The following is a 14735-nucleotide window of genomic DNA, read 5'->3' as shown; positions in this document are numbered from 1 at the left end:
TAGTGCCTTGGTGTTTTTTATCTAAGGGTTCATATTCGTAAAGTTTAATATTATTCCTTTAAGTTTATAGTTCTTGGGTTTTTACTATTAATCCCAATGGTTTGTTATTCCTTTGGGGCAAACATGGTTAATCATATCCAACCATGGTCAACCATGCTCAAATGTCGCTTTGTGACAAAAATTGTCTAACTATGAAAATCAACCATGGCCAACGAGGGTCAATCATAGTCCAACGTCACAATGTGACACAAAAATTAATTATTATTATCTAAAATGAATTCATTATTATTATTTTTATTTATTTAATTATTTTTATTATTTAATAATATTTAATTAAAAACATATTATTATTGTTTAACAATAATTAATTAACTATTATTTATTAATTATTATTGGTAAATTATTATTATTAATATTATTATAACTTATCTTATAAAATAAAATAAAAATAAAAATATTATATTTGTTGTAAAATCAATTTTAAAAATTAATTTTCTTTTAATAAAATTAATAATTATTTATTTACATTTTATAAAAAAATGAATAATAAATTATTATTATTATTGGTTTGTGTCATAGATATAAATGAAGCTTATAGGTATATCAATCACATTTACTAAAATAATTATTGTTATTATTAAATAATTATTTTTATCAAGATTTTTATGTTTATTATTATGAGTTAATATTATTCTTAAATATTTAAATTACATTATATAATTTAAAATTAAATAATATTAAATATATTATGTAGTAACTTAATATTATTTTAATATATAATATAATAATCATAAATATATAAATATATAAGAATATAGTTGTTATTATTTATATAGTTATTAATAATAATAAATAGATGGTCTTTAAAAAAAGACACATAATAATTTTTAATGTCGTTGATATAGGCCTATCGGCGTATATCAACCATGTTGGTAAATGTGGTTGTATATATGCTTCATATATGCATATCGGCATATATCAACCACATTAGTAAATGTGGTTATGTTAGTATTACATACTAATGAAGATTACAAGTTACATTACATGATGTATGTTGTATCGTTCATGTAGAAATTGAAACAGGCGGATGACAGCATACAATGCCCTCATGACACTTAAAGACATTCATATGAAAACAAACATAATGATATGCTTTCCTTGAATTCACATTATTATATATTCTACCACTTAGAGGACACTCTTGCTTCATTGAGAATAACGTGTAAAAACCATCAACAGTAGAGCTTTCAAGAAAGTTTAACAACTGAGACTCCTCCATCCACTACAAGGCTATGCCCGCTAACATATTTAGCCTCATCGCTCGCCCAATACAGACCACCCTCTGCAATATCGTCAACTTTAAGAGTCGCTCCCTCCAAGTTGGCAACACTATTCGACAATGCCTCCACGGTGGCCTTATCCTCTTCTGAAATAGCCGAAGCATTTCCTTGTTTCAAGTAATTGTTTAGAAGGGTAGTGGCCACTGCAACAGGAGAGACATCGTTGACTCTAATCCCGTATTTCCCCAGCTCGGTTGCTTTGTTCTTAGTCAGCCCTATGAGCATGCTTCGAGGTGGTGTATGCATGCCTCCTATTGGAATTGGGCACTTTAATGATTTTACTAATTAAAATTTTTGATCGAATGGACTAAATTTAAAGATGCCAGTATATTCTCATCGTTGCCACTAGATCAATGGATAAAATTCACATCACTAACTTCCTTGCATATCTAAATCACATGTTTAAACCATACTTAAATTAATTTTTTACAAAACATGATTAAAAATTTACTATACCATTTATTAATTGACAGCTATCAAGATTAACAAAAAGTGTAATGATATGGGAAATGAATCAAACTGCAAAATTAAAATTAAAATTTACTATACCACTAATTAATAGCCACGTATCATCATTAACCATCAATAAGAAAGAACATGGTGCTACAGTTATGAAAAGTCCTCCATCCTCTGTGGTTGTTAGCAACTTGGCATTCGAGCTTTTGGAATTCCCTTTCATTAGCATTAAAAGCAAATTACAAAAAATCACATCATCTTGCATTACAAAATAAAAACAATCATCCATTGAAATGTGGCACCTTGGTTATGTAACGCCTACCTATTCACCTAAATAAAATACAAGAAAATTAAATTTTCATGAGGAAACATTGCTATGGGACTTGGGTTATGTAACTCCCTCCTGTTCACACTACATAAAATCTAAGAAAATGAACTTAAAAATATATAGTAAATATAACGTATTTATGTTTTCTAGAAGCAAGATTTGGTTATAGAACTTTCTCGATCATAGCACTTTTGTCCCTTTGCCACAAGGAAGATTAAAATGGGTCTTCGTTAAAGTGAAAGATCACACAAGAAGTGATGATTATGAAGGATGATTCCACTTATGTATAAAAAAATTTCTTGCTTTCAGGTAAAAAATTTAATTCATGTTGAACCACACATTTTAATTCGATTTTTGTAGTCCTAATGTTATTTGTATTGCCAGATCAGAATTGCATTTTTGAAACCCTCATACTGGTGATCAAATCTGACCATAATTCCTCATCATTCAGAGCCTCAAAGTGCCTTGATGGCCTCTTCTGCTCCAATTCGACCTTCTTTATAGAAAATTTCATCCATTGTTGTTACTGTTGAAGAATTTTTTTCAGGTGCGGTAACCTCCTTGTTATGTACTATAATTATTCAAAACATCAAATTTCAAATCGAATTTCACTACCTCATTGCAAGTTTTGTTCCCAGTTTCCAAATAATATTTTTTTCGTAGGTGAAAAGGTCATATGTGGAGATTTAAGATTGCAATAAGTTAATGTTTATTATTAATTTTAGTAATGACTATGTAGTTAGTGAAGCCTTTGTCAGTCTTTAGGATTCCAATAACATCATTTGTCTTTTTTGGCTTTGGCTTTTGCTAATCTCTAGAGTGTCTAGTTTGTAATGTTATAACATTTTGGGTTTCCTGGTTTGCAATGTATTGTAATTATTCCATTTAGTTTCAGTTAGATTTTGCCACCGAGTATGGAGAGATCATTGCCTCTGCATCTGTATTTGCAGATTTAATTGAACCAAAACCATCAATTCTTAGCAAGCCAGTCAATAAAGGATCAACATTGATCTCAACAGGGTATTATATACACCTTACCATGGCACCGCAAGCAAAACTGGTATCTTTTCCAATGGCGGCATGACTATATTTCTGTGTCATTGAAAACACACAAACCAAACCATCTATATTTTCGCATAACCAGACGATCCTACCCACAGGTGAGGTGGGCTTCTGCTTCGAACCACCGATCCTCCAACCGCCTTTTTGCGTCATGCCCTGAGTGATCAAGATGCGAACAAAATACTGAAGCCACCTTCTTGCACACACATCGGATGCAGACTAAAAAAAGACCTCCCCATTAAGGTTAAATTTTTAAGTGATGGCCTAAACTCTACAACTGTAAAATATGGTTAGGGTTTATATTAAATTTAATTTAGCGAGAGCTTATTTTATCATAAGGATCATGACCATAGTAATCTTTTTTTTTGATAAGTAAGAGACGAACCTTCTATTAATCTGTTCAAATTACATAATATACAGAGTGCCCCAGACAGCAGGGGTGGCAAAAACCCGTGATCGAAGCTTACAAGATTCTTACAAACAGCACAAAGTGGTGCCTATTGCATCCACCATACAGACCCGATGGCAACAATGAAAAGTCCACTAAACAAAACGCGTTTGAAATGCTCAGGCAACAAGCAAGAACCAATCCTCACCGTTGAAAACCTGCCCCCAATCCAACGACCATCAAGCAAAAGGAATCCACAAAGGGACCCACAATCAGGCAACTAGCATAGCCAATCCCAGCCGTTAAAAGTAATGTCCCGATACAACGGCCAGTGGGGATATGGCGCGTGATGAGCCCCAATTTTGGTACAATTTGGGCTCATTTTGGCCTATTCTACTTGCTCAAACCATTCATCTTTTATTGCTTATGCATGCATTTCTTAGTTTATTCATGTTGTTTGTAGGAAGAAGGGTAGGCACTCTATCCACGTGACTAATGCATTATGATTTCAGGTTTTTGCATTAAAAGGGAGAAAAGACCACGTGAAAAGGAGACAAGGAGACAATGAGGTGGCACTACTGGTTTTTAGGAGAGGATGTCCACAGTCTTGGGACCCTCCTCGTGATTCCCACCATAGCTCCGAGCTCCAATCCATCTCCCCATCGAGCTTAGAAGCAGCCAACTGTTCTACAGGAATAGCAGTTATAACTGTTCTACAGGAACAGCAATTATGACTGTCCTACAGGATTAGCAGTTTAAACTTCAGTTGGACAGCCGAGCTCCTAAAATCAAGGACACCTGTTGGATGATCGTTTTTGCATAAGTATAGAGGCCGTAGCCTTTGATAGGTTGTTGAAACTTTCGCATTACTATTGTAATTCTTGAGCACAACTCTGTGTTTTTGTTCCTTTTGTAAGCCAGTTTGGCATGACATCAGATTATGAATAAAGAAGGCAGATTTTGATCTAGTTCTGAGTTTTCTCAAGGAGCTATAGCTCTCAGGATAGGGCCCAACCTGAGAGCAATAGATCTCCTCGGTGTTGTAATGTGTTTGCATTTAGTTCCAGCACTTTGAGTTTGTTTACTTTCACATGCAATTCGAATTTACAGTTTGTTAACTTAGTCTTTTTCATGAGCTTAGATAGGATTAGTTTATGGTGCATTTGTTTCAGTTGCTTAAGTTCAATAGGAGGATAGTTATACATCATTGGAGCTCCAGCAAAAAGGTTGTAAAGGCCCACTGCCATCTCTGTTAGGGATTGGGGTGCAGTCCATAACCAACCACCAAAAATACGCATTTCTTTACTTCATGATTGCTGCAACACAGTCACGGTTATGTTAGATGCTTCCATGTAATTCACACCTGCACCACACACCTTCATCACAGCTTCATGCACATTCCTCTTCGCGTTTTGGATTGCTGTTCATTGAATTCATAGCACAGGTAGTCTAGGTGAATGCATTTTCGTATTGGTGACAATCATAAGCATTTGTTTCATTTACACTGCTCTCCCTTGCTCCATTACCTCCTCCTTCGTCTTGATCATGCATGCAACCACATCCTTGACCACTGCTCCGCTCTGTTATCTTCCAAATTCCTCCACTCCTCACGTAACTTCATTCTTTACCCCTTCCGTTGACATGGCCCTCTATCTTCCAACCTACTCCATACACTCGTTCCCTGTCCTACTTCTCCACTCCTGAACCATCACCAGCCTTATTCCTACCTTACATATCTCCCCCTACCATTCCATCACTCCTCCATCACTTCAAACACCCACGGTAGGTCATCCTGTAGCAATTTGTAGACTTCCTGTAGAAACCTCTGAGTTTCCTGTAGGATCCCCTGCAGACATCCTGTAGGAGGCCACTCACTCGGTTGCTGAGCTTCTGAACGTGAGGAACCTCTGTGGACGGATGGTAAGGATCCCTGGGGACCTCTCCTAGCCTCCCCAACCTTTCCCACGCTTTCCTTCCTTCTCCATCCCATCTGCACAACCAAACCCGAATAAGCACAAAATCACAATCATTCCATCCACTTAAAGAAAAAATACAAAAACATGTCTTTTAAGATGCAAGCAGCTTAGATTCATGCATTTTCACTTGTTAGAGGTAATGACAGCATTGGTAGAAGTTTCATTCACATTCTTTGCATTATAGAGGTTAGACTAGTCAAATTAGGGTTTCCTAGGTTTACATGCTTTGATTTGCTTTCAGTCCATTTTTGTCAAGTAAAGTAGCTTTCCTTTGAGAATAGCTTTCGTCCATCAATTAGCAAGCTTCTTCTAAGAGCCTATAGAAGTTGGCTTGAGCCCTAGCGGACTTGTGCCAGCTGACCAAGTGACAGCTGCGACAAGAGCTAGTACTTGTGCATATAGCACCGTCGCTTCCAAGTTTGTACGAACTACCGGGTTGATAAAATTAAGAGACAGGAAGCCCCAGGAGTTGTATCATTATTGCTACAATACTGGAGCTCACCATCTTTTTGGCGCCGTTGCCGGGGAAGCGTCAGAGTATTAGTAATTGTTGCTTTTCTTCTACTTTCGTACTCTTACTTCTGCTCAGTAGTTTATTTCATTTCCATTCTGCAAAAGTAGCTTAGCATTTCCTGCTTTCATAGACTAGCATTTCCTGCTTTCATAGATTAGCATTTCCTACTTTCATAGATTAGTATTTCCTGCTTTCATAGATTAGCATTTCCTGCTTTCATAGATTAGCATTTCCTGCTTTCATAGATTAGCATTTCCTGCTTTCATAGATTAGCATTTCCTGCTTTCATAGATTAGTATTTCTTGCTTTCCTAGATTAGCTTTCCAATTCCGCAATTTCATTTGAGCAATATAGTTAGTTGTAGATCACTCTGTTTCAGTTTTGCAGGTACCAAAGAAAAAAAAGCAAAAGCAATCAAAAAAGAAAAGTCCTTTCCATTTCATGCCTCGTAGGAACCGAGATAAATCAGGCAAATTCCTACCCAACACCCCCACCACATCACTAAGTCACCCTTCTCTCTTCTTTGGTGACAGTGACCCGGAGGAACCTATAGGTGAACAACCTGAGATATACCAAGACCCTATAGAAGAAGAAGAGTTAGAGACCACTCCATCTGAAGCCATGGCTGATAATAGAAGGGAGGATGAGAGAATAGAAGGTGCATTCCCCATCCGAGAGACCAATGGAGAGATGAAAATGAAGAACATTAGCCCCTCCGCCTTGCCTCACTTCCATGGACTGACCACTGAGGATCCTGATACCTTCTTGTTTGAGTTTGTTGTCCTTTGTAGAACTTATGACTATACCGAAGATGAGCAAAAGCTGAAGCTTTTCCCTTCAACTCTTAAGGATGCAGCATTACGCTGGTTCATGGGATTACCTGGGAATAGTATCACTACTTGGGCTCAGATGCAGCAAGCCTTCAATACCAAGTATAGGGATTACTGTAGGTCTAAGGAAACCAAGGGAGAAATCTTTCGGATGACCATGGGAAATGATGAGTCCTTAGAGGATTATGAGGAGAGGTTCCAACTTAGCTATAAGCGGGCCAGGTGCACACTTGACCCTAAATCCCTCAAGTTGTTTCTACTCCGAGGAGTCCCTGAAGATCTCTTAGACACCCTTCACATGTTAGCTAGGGGGGACATTTACCAACTGCCTTATGAGGACATCAAGATTGTGTTTAGAAATCATTCCAGGGCGGCTAGGAAACGAGGTAGAGGAAATCTCCTCTCCACTGGTGTCCCTTTCTCCAAACATGAGTTTACAAACCAACTAGAAGATCTTAAGAGTGAGGTGAGACAAACCATTGCCATGCAGCTGGACACATTCAGGATCCAGCAGAAGAAGGAAGAAGCTGAGAGAGCCTTGGCTGTCTTCTGCCCTAGGTGCACCAGAAGACACCCTAAGAACGAATGCCCATTGCACTCGGTTGAAGTGTGTTTTGTTTGTGAGGAGGACCATCCAACAAATCAGTGTCCAACCTTACCTAGGTTTAAAGCCATGTACCAAGGGACCGAAGCCCCCACTGAACCTCTCTACTTCATCAACCAAAGGAGGCCACAAGGATCTAGATCTTATCAGCAAGGAATGCAAGGGGCACCACAAGCTTATTATAACCCCAACCAATCGACTCCCATGCCTTCTTGGGGTCCCCCTGCTCATCCTTCTTGGTCCATGCCTCCTCCATGGTCTTATCCACCTCAGTACCCTACTCAACCTACTTCTCATTCATATCATTCACACGCCCAGTCACAGCCTCAGTGGAGTGCACCTCAGTCGGGGTGGAGGCCCCAATACAACACTCCTCCTGCCATTTTGCCTCCACCATCAGTTCAACCTCAGCCTTTACCTCCTGCTCCTCCAAGGCAACCTCAAATGCCTGCTCAACCGAACCCGAACCCCAACAATAGACAGGCTCAACAGGTATACACTGGGGAAACATCATGTCCTACCTATGCTGTGGAGATCCAGGAGATCAATCTTAGATCTGGAAAGACTCTTCCAGATCGCCAACCTCCTCCCCCAGAGGATGAGGAAGACCATCAGGAGAGTGAACCAAAGCCTATTCCACCCTTTCCTGAGAGACTTGCAACCACCACACAACCCAACCCGGAAGAAGATGAGCTTCTGGGAGAGCTCAAGCAGTTGTGTGTGAAGATACCACTTCTCCAAGCCATCAAGGATGTGCCCATATACAACAAACTGGTTAAGGAAAAGTGCTTTAAACACCCAGGCAGGAGAAAGAAAGATGCCTCAACTATCAATGTCATAGGACAACTGTCCGGCCTTATGCTAGGACAAGTCATCTGCCCAAGGTACCTAGATCCTGGAAGTCCTGTAGTAGATGTCCACATCAATGGCACCATTATACCTCACACTTTGATTGATCTGGGAGCTGCCATTAATGTGATGACCAGAGATACTATGCTTAAACTCAATCTTCAGGGTTCCTTAAGGAAGACCTCGACAGTACTGCAATTAGCAGATCGCTCCACCGTGACTCCCGAAGGGATTGTGGAGGATGTCTTGGTCTCTGTTGACTCTTGGGAATACCCTGCAGATTTCCTGGTTCTGCAACCAAAGGCAAAGCTTACTAGATATCCTCTCATTTTGGGAAGGCCTTGGTTAGCTACTGCAGATGCTTACATAAGTTGTCGTGCAGGAAACATGACCATAAAAAATGGTCCCATGTCCAAGCAGCTAGTCCTATACCCTCCTGCCCAACCCTCCTTAGAGCATGATTTACCACTCTGGTTAGAAGAAGGAGAGGAAGACGAGGTGTACTCAGCACCTCTATGCACCCTAGATACCACTAGAAGAGACCCTCCAACCGAGGATGACTTGATTGAGACTCTGATCCAGAATCCACCTTCCAGTGCATTATCCTTAGAGAAGTTGGTGGAAGATGCCCAAGCTAGCACCTTAGTGGATCTTTGTACAACCAACCCTGTCACTCCCAGAGTTAAGAATGTGGAGTTCGGCCCTGAGAGAGCATTGAAAATCAGCTCCTCCCTATCTCCTTCTCAGGAAAAGGAGCTGTGTAGCCTGTTGGCCAGCCACCTAGATGCTTTTGCTTGGAGCTATAAGGATATGAAAGGAGTCCATCCCTCGGTCTGTGCCCATCATATATACATCAAAGAGGATTGTAAACCGGTTAGGCAACCCCAGAGGAGAATGAATCCATCCCTTAAGGACATTGTCAAGGAAGAATTGCAAAAACTGTTGGATGCCGGATTCATCTACCCCATCTCAGATAGTGAATGGGTGTCCCCTCTGGTCTTGGTTCCCAAGAAAAATGGGAAATGGAGAATCTGTGTGGACTACCGAGAACTGAACAAAGCTACCAAGAAAGACCATTTCCCTCTACCTTTCATAGATCAAGTGTTGGATGGACTGGCAGGAAAGAAGTTCTTCTCTTTCCTGGATGGGTTTAGCGGGTACAATCAAATCCAAATCAGCCTAGAAGACCAAGATAAGACCACCTTCACTTGTCCTTGGGGTACCTTTGCCTACCGAGTCCTTCCCTTTGGGCTATGCAATGCTCCTGCTACCTTCCAGAGAACTGTCTTGAGCATCTTCTCGGAGTTGGTCCATGATGCAGTAGAAATCTATATGGATGACTTTACTCCTTATGGGGCCAACTTCCAGGAAGCATTGTCCAATTTGGGAAAAGTCCTAACCAAGTGCATCGAGATGAACTTGTCCCTTAGCCCTGAAAAATGTGAATTCCTAATGACTAAAGGGACCGTGCTAGGCCATACCATTTCTTGCCAAGGGTTACAGGTGGATCCTAACAAAATTGCTCTAATCAAGAAGGTTCCACCTCCACAGAAGGTAAGGGATGTTAGGAGTTTCTTGGGATTAGCAGGGTACAACAGGAGATTCATTAAGGACTTCAGCAAGTTAGCCTCACCATTGTTTGGCCTTTTGGCAAAAGATGTGGAGTTTAATTGGACTGATGATTGTCAGAAGAGTTTGAATGAATTAAAAGACAAGTTAGTGTCAGCACCAATCCTGAGAGGTCCAAACTGGGCCCTACCTTTCCACATCCACACTGATTCCTCGAACAAAGCCATAGGTGCAGCCTTAGGACAAGTTGAGCAAAAACTTCCATATGCCATTTACTTCGTTAGCAAAAACTTGTCCAAAGCTGAGCTGAATTACACTGTAACCGAGAAAGAATTCCTAGCTGTGGTCCATGCACTGAACAAGTTCCGACATTACATCACTGGCTATCAAACATTTGTACATACTGACCATGCTGCAATCCGATATTTAATGAATAAACCAGATCTGAATGCTCGTATTATTAGATGGTTACTTTTATTACAGCAGTTTGACTTAACCATTGTTGATAAACCAGGTAGAGAAAATGTTGTTGCTGATTTTTTATCTAGATTGGATTTGTCTGCAGATGAAGATGGGACGGTGGATGACCAGATGCCTGATGAGCATCTGTTTGCTATCTCAGTACTCTCTCCATGGTTTGCTGATATAGCAAACTACCTTGTTTCAGCTCAATTCCCTCCACACCTCTCTTCAAAAGAGAAGAGCAGAATCATCAGAAAGAGTGCCTCATTTACCTGGATCAGGGGCAATCTGTTCAAGCTTGGCCCCGATCAGATCTTAAGGCGTTGTGTAAGGGAGGAGGAAGTCTTCGACCTCCTCCTCACCTGTCATGATGGGCCTTGTGGAGGACATTTTGCAGCAAAGAGAACTGCCTTCAAGATCCTGCAGGCAGGCTACTATTGGCCCACACTTCATCAAGATGTCAGAAGATATGTCAGTTAGTGTGACCAATGCCAAAGAATGGGGAAACCGACCCAAAGGGATGAGATGCCTCTCCAACCTCAAGTGACTCTTGAGCCATTTGAGAAGTGGGGTATGGACTTTGTGGGCCCAATCAACCCTCCTTCAAGGCAAAGGTCTTACATCATTGTGTGCACTGACTATTTGACAAAGTGGGCAGAGACCAAAGCAATCAAAGCAGCAACAGAAGAAAGGGTGGTCGAGTTCTTAAGAGAGAACATCTTCTACAAGTTTGGCTACCCAAGAGAGCTGGTGACCGATCAAGGGAGCCAGTTCACATCCAACTTGGTTGAAGATCTACTAGCTCATCACAAGATCAAGCATAGGACTTCCACCCCCTATCATCCTCAAGCAAATGGGTAGGTGGAAGTCACCAATAGAGCATTAGAAGGGATCTTGACCAAGGTGGTGAGCAGCAGTAGAAAGGACTGGGCAGATCGCCTGGTTGAAGCCACATGGGCTTACAACACCACTTGGAAGACCACCACCGGCTTCACACCTTATGAGCTGGTCTATGGGAAGAAGGCTTTGCTGTCCATTGAGTTCGAATACAACACTTTGAGGATGGCAGCTCAGCTGGATCTAGATCTCAGCCATGCACAACAAGAAAGGCTATTGCAGCTGAATGGACTGGATGAGCACCGCATGCAGGCCCTCCTTCACTCAGAAGTGGTCCAACTTCAGAGAAAGGTGTGGCATGACCAACATCTCCATGACAAGCAATTTCAGCCGGGAGATTGGGCTTTGTTGTATGATTCCAGATACAAAGAATTCAAGGGGAAGCTGAGAACCAGATGGCTCGGGCCATATTCAGTGGAAAAATGTCATGACAAGGGATCTGTTCTTATTCGGACCATTGATGAGGAAGCCATCCCCATGCTTGTCAATGGGCATCGATTGAAGATCTACAGGAAGCCTCCCTCCAGACAAGAGTTCATCAAAACTATGGAGAAGGCAGTATTGGTCATAGAGAAGGGTTCTGCCCCTGCTTTGGGCACACCCTGAAGAATCTAAAATAATAATAATAATAATAATAATAATAATAATAATAATAAATAAATAATAAAGATCCTTGGGTGAAAACCTTTCTGAGGCGCCCAAGGCAGGTGGTAGGGGTGAAAACCTCATTGAGGCGCCCCTGCTATCTTTCAAAAAAAGAAAAAGAAAAAAGAGATAAAGATCCTTGAGTGAAAACCTCTCTGAGGCGCTTAAGGCAGGTGGTAAGGGTGAAAACCTCATTGAGGTGCCCCTGCTATCTTTCAAAAAAAAAAAGAAAAAAAAACAAAAAGAAAAAAATACAAGATCAACAAGTTTCTTATGTGAAAGTTGCATGCAGATTGCAGGTGTTCTATGGAGGAGAGGAAGCCTCTCAACTCAAGGCCAAAAGTCCTTATCATGCAGCCAGGACACCTCACTAGCACCTCCTCCAAGAATGCTTATGTTCTTCAAGGTATGTGCACTTTCATTATAGATTGAGTCTCCTACAGGAAGACGCAGATTTTCTACAAGAAGGTGCGATTTTCTATAGGAAGGTGCAAATTTCTACAGGAAGGTGAAAATTTCTACAGGAAGAGCTGTCTGTCTACAGGAAGAGCTGTCTGTCTACAGGAAGCTCTGTATTTCTACAGGAAACTTCCTGTAGAAGCTCAGAACAGCCCAGAATGCATTTCATGAACAGATCTGATGACTACGGGTTGGTTTGGACGCATGCAAGCCTCTTTTGGGCCCATGCACGACGTTGTTACCTTGCTCCACCATCCTCGTCGACATGCACCCAAGATCCCTGCACCAACAAACCAGATCAATGAGTTCTCGTGGTAAAGCCATTTGTCAAAGAAAAACAAGCACCGAGAGCTCATACCACATCCATGTCGAGCATCAGAAGCTCCGGGAGTGTGATCAGAAGATTCTATCCATCGTCGTGCAGCATGCACCCAAGGAGGCGAGACTGTTACAAGGCACCCCGCGGGAATCCTGTAACAGTCAAACCTGCATGAGTGGATACCATTCACAGCACCGCCATCTGCAAACAACACACGGGCGCAGGCAACCAGAGCATCCACTCCATCGCCAGCATCCTGTAACCATGAGCCTCCGGGACTGTGTAAGCCGCATGCAGCAGGTAGATCCGCTCCCCGTCGTCCAAAAACCGAAAAATCGTGTGCATCCGCGCGCAGGTAAGTGTCTCAACCCTTCCTTCCACCAAATCGCATGAGTATTACTTTGATTTGTTTGCATGGCGTAGAAATGAATGGTTGAGCGGCCGTATGGCCAGTTGACTGGCCACGTCGGCTAGTTATGGTATAGTCGGATGATTGGGTGGCAGCCACGACAAGGAAAATACGCAGCACGCACGTGAGGATAGTCCCGTTAACCGAGAAACGAGTTTAACCGAAAAGGGCGGCGGCAGATCTGTGGGAATGAATGCGGCAGCGAGTGAATATGCAGGCGAATGATGGGTGACGTCGCCCAACGGTCCGGTGGGGACAGCTCACCCCCCGCGCCACGAGCTGCACCGATTCAAAATCTAACCGGCTAGATTATGCACATGTATTCATCAACCTCCACTTCAAAACTCGAGTGGCTCTTCTGATTTCCTCTGCACGTTGATACGCCGAGCTTTCGGCTACCAGAACGCTGGTGAAGCACATCTCGACCGCTGGCCAACTACAGTCCTCCCCGAAGTTTGCACACTGCTCCTACAGGAACAGCTCCTACAGGAACACAGTTCTACAGGAACGCAGTTCTACAGGAATGCAGTCTTCTACAGGAACGCGGGTGCTCACGTAAAAAAGGTGGCCGAGTAACGAGGTAACCCTGGACTTCTCATGCAAATGGTCATTAAAGGTGGTAGGATTGTCAGTCACTGTCTGGGTATAGAGAAAGTGGTGAAATTGCTGTCTGTGTGCCTATACTGTCATTCTACAGGATTGTTGAGTAATTAGACTGTGTTGAAAATTTTTTGGGTTATGTGCATTGTTCTACGCTCTGTCCCCAAAACTAAACTCTCTGCCACGATCACCACCTCCGGTTAAGAAAATTGTGCCATCATGCCGGGTGAATTTATCAGGCGAGAACCCACGGATTCAGATAAATTGAGGAGAAACCCGGCAGTGGTAGAGCTCTTCACCAGAGCACAATGGATGACTTTTTGTGATAAGCTGCAGGGCTACGATGATGAAGTAGTCGAAGAATTCTTGCAAGCCCTGAGGCCAAAATCCAAGGTGCTGGCCACAGTCAATTTCAGAGGCCTAAGCCTCAAGATCACCCCGCAGTCTATCAGTAGAATCACTGAGCTTCCTATGGGTCTTCCGTGGGATAAAGACGAACGGAAGCTAAGCCAGCAAGCCAAGAAAGAGTTCTTCCCACCTGAAGAAGAATTCACGGAGGATAAAAATGGGGTGAGAAGGACAAGCCTGTTGCCACCATGGAACGAAGTCAGTTTGCAAATCATGAAATATATCACCTGTGAGGGTCGTTACAGCATCGTGTATGCATATCACTTTAGGCTGCTCACCGAATTAAGGCACCGGATCAATCTTCCTGCAGAGCAGAGACTGAGCATTCCTTACTTTTTGCTACAGTCCTTGATGGAGTGCGCTACAAAGCTCAAGGACGGCATCCCGGATCAGGTAGCCCACCATGGGTTAATCAAGCTTCTTGTGGAGGATGCTCTCCACTCATACAAGGTCCCCCTCTCATGGGAATCATTTAGAAATTTAACAAGAGAAGGGGACATAAAGATGTTGCTTGAAGAAACGGGGTCCTCTAGCGGTGAGGAAGAAGAGCCAGTAGCCGAGAGTAAGAAAGGGAAAAGCCAAAAGATCCCGACTCCAACACAGAAGAAAGAACGAAAGGA

The 14735-nt window shown here is 42.0% G+C and overlaps 1 pseudogene; it reads right to left on the bottom strand.

Moving 5' to 3' along the window:
* Positions 1-1247: 1247 nt before the first annotated feature.
* Positions 1248-1586, bottom strand: LOC149139727 (short-chain dehydrogenase reductase 2a pseudogene; annotated as a pseudogene).
* Positions 1587-14735: the final 13149 nt, after the last annotated feature.

The sequence above is a fragment of the Pinus tabuliformis genome, chromosome X (assembly GCF_031772625.1).
Source record: "Pinus tabuliformis cultivar Carrire ecotype Pingquan chromosome X, CPIR1, whole genome shotgun sequence".
In the NCBI taxonomy this organism is placed as follows: Eukaryota; Viridiplantae; Streptophyta; class Pinopsida; order Pinales; family Pinaceae; genus Pinus; species Pinus tabuliformis.
Note: the sequence above shows the minus strand (reverse complement) of the source record. Positions and strands in the feature narration are given on the sequence as shown.